General features: G+C 37.6%; 1 pseudogene; it reads right to left on the reverse strand.

The window, feature by feature from the left end:
* Positions 1–6,766: 6,766 nt before the first annotated feature.
* On the reverse strand, positions 6,767–7,978 carry LOC129053500 (actin, cytoplasmic 2-like; annotated as a pseudogene).
* Positions 7,979–11,025: the final 3,047 nt, after the last annotated feature.

Here is an 11,025-nt window from a genome sequence, read left to right on the forward strand (position 1 = left end):
GTTCCTGTTTTCTGATGACATGATTGTATATTGAGAAAACTCCATTGTCTTAGCCCAAAATCTACTTAAGCTGATAAGCAACTTCAGCAAAGTCTCAGGTTATGAAATCAGTGTGCAAAAATCACAAGCATTCCTATACACCAATAACAGAGACCAAAATCGTGAGTGAATTCCCATTTAAAATTGCTTCAAAGAGAATAAAATACCTAGGAATCCAACTTAAAAGGGATGTGAGGGACCTCTTCAGGGAGAGCTACAAAACACTGCTTAACAAAATAAAAAAGGACACAAACAAATGGGAGAATGTTCTATGATCATAGATAGGAAGAAACAATATCTTGAAAATGGCCATAGTGTCCAAAGTAATTTATACTTGCAATGCCATTCTGATCAAGCTACCAATGACTTTCTTCAGAGAATTGGAAAAAAACTACCTTAATGTTTATATGGAACCAAAAAAGAAGCCACATTGCCAATACAGTCTTAAGCAAAAACAACAAAGCTGGAGACATCATGCTACCTGACTGGAAACTATACTACAAGGCTATGGTAAACAAAACAGCATGGTACTGATACAAAAACAGATATATTGACCAATGGAACAGAAGACAGACCTCAGAAATAACACCACACATCTGCAATCATCTCATTTTTGACATATCTGACAAAAAGAAGAAATGGGGAAATGATTCCTTATTTAGCAAATTGTACTGGGAAAAGTGGCTAGCCATTTGTAGAAAGCTGAAATTGGATCCCTTCCTTACACATTACATAAAAATTAATTCAAAATGGATAAAACACTTAAATGTTAAACCTAAAACCATAAAAAACCTAGAAGAAAACCTAGGCAATACCATTATGAACATAGGCATGGGCAAGGACTTCATGACTAAAACACCAAAAGCAATGGCAACAAAAGTGAAAATAGATAAATAGGACAGTGAAAAAACTGCCATCAGAGTAAACAGGAAACCTACAGAATGGGAGAAAATTTGCAATCTACAAATCCTACAAAGAACTAATATCCATAACCAACAAAGAACACAAACAAATTTATATGAAAAAAAAGTCATCAAAAGGTGGGCAAAGGATAAGAAGAGACACTTCTCAAAAGACGACATCTATGCAGTCAACAGAAGCAGGGAAAAATGGTCATCATCACTGGTCATCAGGGAAATGCAAATGAAAACCAAAATGTGATACCATCTCATGCCCCTTAGAATGGTGATCATTAAAAAGTCAGATGCTGGAGTAGATGTGGAGAAACTGGAATACTTTTACACTGCTGGTGGGAGTGTAAATTAGTTCAACCGCTGTGGAAGAGAGTGTGGTGATTCCTCAAGGATCTAAAACTAGAATTACCATTTGATTCACCAATCCCTTTACTGGAAATACACCTAAAGGATAATAAATCATGCTACTGTAAAGAAACATACATATGTTTGCTTATTGTGGCACTATTTACAACAGCAAAGACTTGGAAACAACCCAAATATCCATCAATGATAGACTGTATTAAGAAAATGTGGCACATATACAAGATAGAATCCTATGCAGCCATAAAAAAGGATGAGTTTATGTCCTTTGCAGGGACATGGATGAGCTAGAAACCATCATTCCCAGCAAACTTTCACAAGGACATAAAACCAAACACCACATATTCTCACTCATAGGTGGGAATTGAACAATGAGATCACTTGGACACAGGGCAAGGAAAATCACACACCAGGGCCTGTCAGGGAGTAGGGGGTAGGGATTTGGGGGAGGATTAGCATTAGGAGAAATACCTAATGTAAATGATGAGTTGATGGGTGCAGCAAACCAACATGGCACACGAATACCTATGTTCAAACCTGCACACTGTAGACACTTACCCTGGAACTTAAAGTATAATAAAAATTTAAAAATAAATAAATAAATAGAAATGCATCCTATTATGTTCATTTCAGATGTACAACATATACTATGGGATACATATTGCTATTTCAAAGGATACTATACTGGAACAAATTCACATATTTCTAATCTCACATAGTTATTGCTATAGTTCGGATATTTGCTTTTACAAACTATGCTGAAATTTGATCCCCAGTGTTGGAGGAGAGGTTGAGTGAGAGATGCTCAGGTCATGGGGGTGGATACTTTATGAAGAGCTTAGTGTCATTCTTGTGATAAGGAGGGAGATTCTTTTTTATTAGCCTTTAAGAACTCACTAAAAAAAAAAAAGCCTGGCATCACCCTCCCTTCTGTTGCATATGTGTGATTGTAAATATTTTTCTTTCTGTGCCTGGTTTATTTCACTTAGCATAGTTACCCCCAAGATCCTCCATGGTGGGGCAAATGGCAAGATCTCATTCTTGCTTAGGGCTAAATAATATTTCTTTGTACTGGACAATACGGTTGTTTCCATATTTTAGGTATTGTTAATAATGATTCAATGAATATGAGAGTGCAAATATCTCTATGAGGTAGGGACTTCCTTTGGTTATATGTCTAAAGGAAGAGTTGTTGAGGCATAAGTAGTTTTATTTTTAATTTTCTGGAAACCTCCATACCAATTTTTATAGTTGCTACACATTACCAACAACACTGTACATGAGTTTTATTTTCTAAACATCCTAGCCAAACTTTGTGATCTTTTCAGTTTTTAATAATAGCCATCTTGATGTGAGTTATGTAACGTCTCAAAGTACCTTTGATTTAAATTTTTTCTGATGATTAATGATGTTGAATATGTTTTAAATACCTGTTACCCATTTAAATATGTTCTTTGGAGAAATGTCAATTCAGAGCTTTTGCTCAACTTTTAATATGTTTATTTGTTTTGCTACTGTTGAGTTGTACAATGTTGGGGAAAACAGTCCCACAACACCCCGCAGGTACCCTGAGTCTGGGGGAGACAAAGGAGTTAGAAAGAGAGAGAATAAGCATTTAAAAGGCAGGTCCAGGGCGCCGGAGCATCAGAGGATTGCTCACTGCCCAAAGATGTCAGGCTCCACCTAATTTAGTGGTCTACAAGATCTTTGTTCTTAGGGTGGATAAGAGGGGGAGGAAGGAATGAGGAAAAGGATTAATCAGTGAAGGAGAACTCGTCAGTCATTGAGTAGGATGTATAGCACTGGTGGTTTCTGTGAATTCCCTTGAGCAAAGGCGTGTGGCTAATCTCCCTGAGCAACCAGTGGAATGCGCTGTGCGGTTGTGCTCTCAGGGAAAAAGACATGTAGGCAGTAAGGAGATTTTCTCCTCAGAAGCCAACCATGGCTCCCCGTGGGTGTCTCACACAGGGAAGATCAAATCAACCGGCACCTCAGAAACTTTCTTTCCCACATACAATTTCTTCATAAACATTAGATCTTAACCCATCATCAGATATATAGCTTGAAAATATTTTCCCCAATATTTAGGCTATTGTATTTGGTCGACTGATTCCTTTTTCATTTGATGTAGTCTTGCTCATTTGTTTTTGTTTATGTGGACTGAGGTTTTAATATGCTATCTAAAATAATTATTACCAAGGCCATCGTTCATGAGCTTTTTTCTATGTTCTCCTCTAGGTGTTGTAGAGGTTGCAGTCTTACATTTAGGAATTTTCAACTTATCTTCATTTGATTTTTGTGTATGATGTAAAATGTGGATCCAATTTTGTTATTTTGTGTGTGGAAATCTAGTTCTCCCAGCACTACTCATAGAAAACATGATCCCTCTTCTCATTTTATCATTTTGCTGCAGATTTCAAAAACTAATTGACTACATATGCTTGGATGTTCTGTTCTGTTCATTTGGTCATGTTTCTGTGTTCATGCCAATTTCAAATAAGGTCGTGTGATTCTTCTCAGTTCTTTTTCTTTCTCAAGAATTGTTTTCACAATTTATGGCTCTCTATATAGCTATACAAGTTTTGTACTTTGTTTTCTATTTCTGTGAAGAATGCCATTGAAATTTTGATGGATCACATTGCATCTGTGTATTGCTTTTGATGCTATAAATATTTTAACAATATTAACTCTCCCAATCCATAAGCATAGAGAATCTTTCCATTTATTTTTGTCTTCTTAAATTGCTTTTATCAATGTCTCATAGTTTTCAATGGAGAGATCTTTTACTTTCTGGTTACCTTTTTTTTAAGTATTTAATTTCTTTGATATGCTTATAAGTCAGATGAGTTTCTTGAATTCTTTTTCAGTCAGGTAATTATTTGTACAATGACGTTACCAAATTTGTTCATTGGTTCTAACAGTTTCTTAAATAGAACATTTGAACTGTCTTTACATATAGGAGTTTGTCATCTGCAAAGAGAGATAACTTTACTTATTGCTTTATAATTTGGCTGCCTTTTTTTTTTTCTCATCAGATGTTTATGTTCCCTATTTGATTTGTTTCCGTTTTAATTATTATTTTATTAATTGTGCCAATTTTGAAGTTCGTTGTTTTTCCTTCTAGATTCTTAGATACAATGAGATGTTCCTTATTTGGTATCTTTATTTTTTTAATGTACTCATTTATCGCTGTAATGTTCCATCATAATGCTGCTTCATTGCACACCATAGGTTTAGGTATGTTGTGTTTCCACTATTATTTGTCTCAAGATATTTATGAATATTTCTTTTATGTTTATTTTCAACAATTCATTGTTAAGGAGCAATGTTTTAAAAATGTCATGTAGGCTGGGGGGCAGTGGCTCATGCCTGTATTCTCAGAACTTTTGGAGGCCGAGGAGGGAAGATCATGAGGTAAGGAGATAGAGACCATCCTGACTAACACGGTGAAATCGTGTCTCTACTAAAAATACGAAAAATTAGCTGGGGGTGGTGGCAGTCACCTATAGTGCCAGCTATTCGGGAGGCTGGGGAAGGAGTATGGCGTTAACCTGGGAGGCGGAGCTTGCGGTGAGCTGAGATTGTGCCACTGCACTGCATCCTGGGCAACAAAGCGAGACTCTGTCTCAAAAAAAAAAAAAAAGTTCATTATTTGTGAGTTTGTTATTTTTTTTTTTTTTTTGATTTCTCCTCTTACTGATTTTTGGTTTGCTACCATGACAGTCTGAAAAATATTAAATATATTTTTAGCCATCTCACTTTTTTAACACTTATTTTATGGCCTAGCACATGGTCTATCTTAGAGAATCCTCCAGGCGTGTTACAGCAAAATATATATTCGGCTGCTACACGATGAAAAGTTCTGTATATGTCTGTGGGTTCATTTAGTTAAAACTAAAGTCTGGCATTTTCTTATTAATTTTCTGTCGAGTTTATCTATTCCTTGTTTTAATTGAGGTACTGAAATTTCCTACAATTATTTTATTGCCATTTTCTTCTTCATTTCTATTTATATTTGCTTTAAATATTTAGGTGCTCCAATGTTGAGTGCAGATGTATATATATAACTGTTATAACATTTTGATGAATTGATTGCTTTATTATTAAATGATGACCTTCTTGGTCTTATGACAGGTTTTGAATTGAAATCTCTTTTATACATGGGAGTATAGCCACTCCTAATTTTTTAATTACCATTTGCATAGCAGTATCTTCTTCTATTCCTTCATTTTCGGCCATGTTTGTCCTTAAAGATTAAGTGGGTCTCATGGGTAACATGTAGTTGAATCCCGTTTTTAAAATCCATTTGGTTACTCCACGTCTTTTAATTACATAATTTAATTCATTTGCATTCAAGATAATTATTGATAATTAAGTTCTTACTACTGCTATCTTGTTAGTGGTTTCTGATTGAGTCATACATCATTTTTTCCCTTCTTCCTCCCATGTCTGCTTTTAAATGTTTAGCATTTAAATATCTTCAGTAGTGATAAGCTTTGACTGCTTTGTTTTTATCGTTAGTGTTGCTGCTGTAGTTTTTGATGGTCTTCAAATGCTCAGAGAAAACATCTTATAGTTAATAATCAACTAGCTTAAGCTGACAACTTTTGTCACATAAAAACCCTAGACACTTATCCTCTGTTCCAATGATGTTTTTGACATCACAATTTATATCTTGTAATACTGTGTCTTCCTTAAAGTCCTATTGTTGACAAGTCTTTTGCCGAATGATTTCGAGCTCCTCCATTTTTTTGTTTATTTTCCCTTGGTGCTTTTAGAATTTTCTTTATTTCTCAACCTTTGAGAGCTTGATTCTCTTTTTTGGCAGCACTTTTATTTTTCCTTACACAATTATGTGTTGCTGAGGCCTAACGTTCTCACATAACAGTAGAAAACAAAAATTTGTTGTCATCTCTTTACAGAATCTAGAATTTCATACAAAAAACCTTACATAAATTAAAAGGATGAATACATTTACAAGTGTAAATGCAAACTGCTTCCAAATCAAGGCAAGTGAGAGTCCACCGTGTTCTGGAAAAAACATCAGCTGAGAAAGGAAACTGGGTCCTATGGCTTGGACTTTCCAACCGTGACAGACAGGCAGGACAGAAGAAACTAGGTCAGGAGTCCTTGCCAGCCTTTAGAGAAATCCCAGAACACTCAGCCCTGATACATTAATACCCTGCACAGATCAGAGACTGCTGGCCATGCAGACACACCAAGCCACAGACTTGTCTTCCACAAGTACATTCTTACCTCAGTCACGAAGTGACCACTCCAGGTGCACTAAAGTTTGAACTCAAAGATATGTACACAGTATTAAACAAATACCAAGGGGAACAATTAACTTGAATTCAAGGTCAAAATCAGCAACAAGTTCTATGATCCAGTGCTGGTATCAGATACAAGCTTCAAGGACAATTTCTTCTCAAAGGCTTATTCCAATTTCATGAGGCTAGCATGAGGTGTACGCATTTGCCAAGGGCAAATTTATACTTCTGTATTAACGCATGCAGCAAATGCTACACATCTGCTCAGTCCATTTAGAAGCATTTGTGGTGGATGATGGAGGAGCCCGACTCATCATACTCCTGCTTGCTAATCCACATCTGCTGGAAGGTGGACAGTGAGGACAGGATGGAGCTACCAATCCACACTGAGTACTTGCGCTCTGGGCGTGCAATGATCTTAATCTTCATGATGCTGGGCGCCAGGGCAGTGATCTCCTTCTGCATCCTGTCGGCAATGCCTGGGTACATGGTGGTGCTGTCAGATAGTACCGTGTTGGCATACAGGTCTTTGCGGATGTCCACGTCACACTTCATGATGGAGTTGAAGGTGGTCTCATGGATGCTGCAAGATTCCATACCCAGGAAGGAAGGCTGGAACAGCACCTCTGGACACCGGAACCGCTCCTTGTCAATGGTGATGACCTGGCCATCGAGCAGTTTGTAGCTCTTCTCCAAAGAAGAGGAGGATGTGGCAGTGGCCATCTCCTGCTTGAAGTTCAGGGAGACCTAGCACAGCTTCTCCTTGATGTCGTGCATGATTTCCCACTTGGCTGTGATGGTGAAGCTGTAGCCTAGCTTGTTGAGGATCTTCATGAGGTACTCAGTCAAGTCCCAGCCAACAAAGTCCAGAAACAGGGTGGCATGGGGAAGGTAGTAGCTCTCCTAGAAGGGCACCGTGTTGGTGACCCTGTGTCCAGAGCCCATGACAATGCCAGTGGTGCACCCAAAGCCATATAGGGACAGCACATCTTGGATGGCCACATACATGGCTTGGGTGTTGAAGGTCTCAAACATAATCTGAGACATCTTCTCTCTGTTGGCCCTGGTGCTCAGGGGTTCCTTGATTAGCAGCACTGGGTGCTCCTCTGGGGCCCCATGCAGCTTATTGTAAAAGTGGTGCCAGATCTTCTCCATGTTTTCCCAGTTGGCAATGATGCCATGCTTGATGGGTTACTTCAGGGTCAGGATGCTGTGCTTGCTCTGGGCTTTGTTGTTCATGTAGGAGTCCTTCCGGCCCATGTCCACCATCATTCCCTGGTGTCGGGGGCACCCCACGATGGAGGGAAACATGGCTCAGGGAGCGCTATCCCTAGCAAAGCCAGTTTTGCACATGCCAGAGCCATTGTCAGTGAGCAGCATGGCGATCACTTCTTCTATTGCGATGGGCAGAGGAGTGGGATAGCGGAGCCACAGAAGAACAAGGTGAATGAGCTGGCAGTGGTGACTGGAGCGAGAGTTTTATTCTTGTTTGTTGTGGGATAGTTTTATGTGGTATTAATCTTTTTTGTTGACTACGATCTTTCTGATCCTATATATTTATATTTCTCTCAAATTTTTGAAAGTTATTATTCACCTGAATATGCTGTATATATCTTCCTTTTGCTGAACTCTTTCACGAATATTGCTAAATCTTAGATTTGCTTATTTAAGGTAATTCTGTATATCTGGTAAATAGTCTTCATTCTTTTTGATTGTTTTTCTGTTTTGTTCTTTGTGAATTTCTTAATAACCTATGTTAATTTATTTTATTTTCTTTTTTCTTTTGCCTTTTTTTTTTTTTTTTTTTTGGACAAAGCCTCTCTGTGTTGCCCAGGCTGGAGTTCAATGGCACTACATTGACTTCCTGAAATATCAGGGTTTCACCGTCATGTCCAGACTGGTGTTGAACTGCTAACCTCAAGTGATCAACCCATTTCAGCCTCCCAAAGTGCTGTGATTACAGGCCTGAGCCTGCACAACTGGTCCTAATAACTCATTTTAGAGCTCACTGATTCTTTATTCTGTTTGATCTATTCTGCGGTTGAAAGCCTTCTGATTTTTCCACTTCAACCAGTATATTTCTCAGTTCCGGGATTCTTTATTTTTAAATAATTTCAGTCCATTTTTAAAAGTTTCTTTCAGAATTGTATCAGTTCCTTTTCTGTGTTGTTTTAGAGATCTGAGTTTCCTGAAAACTGATAACTTGAATTCTTGATCCAATAAACACTGATAGCCATCTTATTAATTAGCATTGGTCAATGGTTTATGCTTTGTCCATTTAGGGAGGTTAAAATTTCCTCTTTGGTATTATTTCTTGTGGTTATACATCTATATCTTTTTATTGAAGGACTAGTTATTTAGTTTATTGTTCTCTCTGTCTTATTTTGCATTTTGAGTTTTCTTTAAGACATAAGTATTGTGGGGTATTGTTTGCTTGATTTTGGCTAGGTCAATGCCTCTGTTTTGGCAGTAGATGGTGCCTTAAGCCCAGGTTTATCTCAGCTCTAACAAACTTTGAAACACAGCCAGTCTCCTATATGAGAGATTTTGAAAGAGATATCCTAAGAGTGTGGGAAGGCTCTCTATAGGTTTGTGATCAAGGAAATTATGCAATATACCTCCTTCCTTATGGTAATGCTGTACAGGCACTCAGGGTTGACATCTCCTGTGACTGAGATATCCAGGCTGGAGATGGGAGTCCTGCCTTTCTACTTCATGCCTGGTTGTCCTCAGGTTTTTTTTGTTTTTTGTTTTTTTTTCTCTTTTCAGAGCTCACAGGGCTTCCTTGGGTGAAGATAAGAATAAGTCCCCTGCCAGGGAAAACACAGTGATGGGGAATCTTTCCATCCACTTCAACTTTATTTTATTCAGTGTAGTAACCAAGAGTCAGAGGATTGTTTTGTTTTTTGTTTTTATCTTTTTTTCCTTTTTTTATGTGAGTATAGAAGAGTATTTTATTTTATTCTATTCTATTCTATTTTATTTTATTTTATTATACTTTAAGTTTTAGGGTTCATGTTCACAATGTGCAGGTTAGTTACGTATGTATACATGAGCCATGCTGGTGTGCTGCACCCATTAACTCGTCATTTAGCATTAGATATATCTCCTAATGCTATCCCTCCCCACTCCATCCAGCACACAACAGCACCCAGAGTGTGATGTTCCCCTTCCTGTGTCCATGTGTTCTCATTGTTCAATTCCCACCTATGAGTGACAACATGTGGTGTTTCATTTTTTTTCTTTGCGATAGTTTGCTGAGAATTGTGATTTCCAATTTCATCCATGTCCCTACAAAAGTCATGAACTCATCATTTTTTATGGCTACATAGTATTCCATGGTGTATATGGGCCACATTATCTTAATCCAGTCTATCGTTGTTGGACAATTGTGTTTGTTCCAATTCTTTGCTATGGTGAAAAGTGCCGCAATAAACATATGTGTGCATGTGTCTTTATAGCAGCATGATTTATAGTCCTTTGTGTAAGTACACAGTAATGGGATGGCTACTCACAAACAGTGTAAAAGTGTTCCTATTTCTCCACATCCTTTCCAGCAACTGATGTTTCCTGACATTTTAATGATTGCCATTCTAACTGGTATGAGATGGTATCTCATTGTGGTTTTGATTTGCATTTCTTTGATGGCCAGTGATGATGAGCATTTTTTCGTGTGTTTTTTGGCTGCATAAATGTCTTCTTTTGAGAAGTGTCTGTTCACATCCTTTGCCCACTTTTTCATGGGGTTGTTTATTTTTTCCTTGTAAATTTGTTTGAGTTCATTGTAGATTCTGAATATTAGCCCTGTGTCAGATAGGTAGTTTGCAAAAATTTTCTCCCATTTTGTAGGTTACCTGTTCACTTTGATGGTAGTTTCTTTTGCTGTGCAGAAGCTCTTTAGTTTAATTAGATCCCATTTGTCAATTTTGGCTTTTGTTGCCGTTGCTTTTGGTGTTTTAGACATGAAGTACTTGTCCATGCCTATGTCCTGAATGGTAATGCCTAGGTTTTCTTCTAGGGTTTTTTATGGTTTTAGGTCTAACGTTTAAATCTTTAATCTATCTTGAATTAATTTTGTATAAGGTGTAAGGAAAGAATCCAGTTTCAGGTTACTACATATGGCTAGCCAGTTTTTCCAGCACCATTTACTAAATAGGGAATCCTTTCCCCATTTCTTGTTTTTCTCAGTTTTGTCAAAGATCAGATAGTTGTAGATACGCGGAGTTATTTCTGAGGGCTCTGTTCTGTTCCATTGGTTTATATCTCTGTTTTGGTACCAGTACCATGGTGTTTTGGTTACTGTAGTCTTGTAGTATAGTTTGAAGTCAGGTAGCATGACGCTTCCAGCTTTGTTCTTTTGGCTTAGGATTGACTTGGTGATTTGGGCTCTTTTTGGTTCCATATGAACTTTATAGTAGTTTTTTCCAATTCTGTGAAGA

The sequence above is a fragment of the Pongo abelii genome, chromosome Y (assembly GCF_028885655.2).
Source record: "Pongo abelii isolate AG06213 chromosome Y, NHGRI_mPonAbe1-v2.0_pri, whole genome shotgun sequence".
Lineage (NCBI taxonomy): Eukaryota > Metazoa > Chordata > Mammalia > Primates > Hominidae > Pongo > Pongo abelii.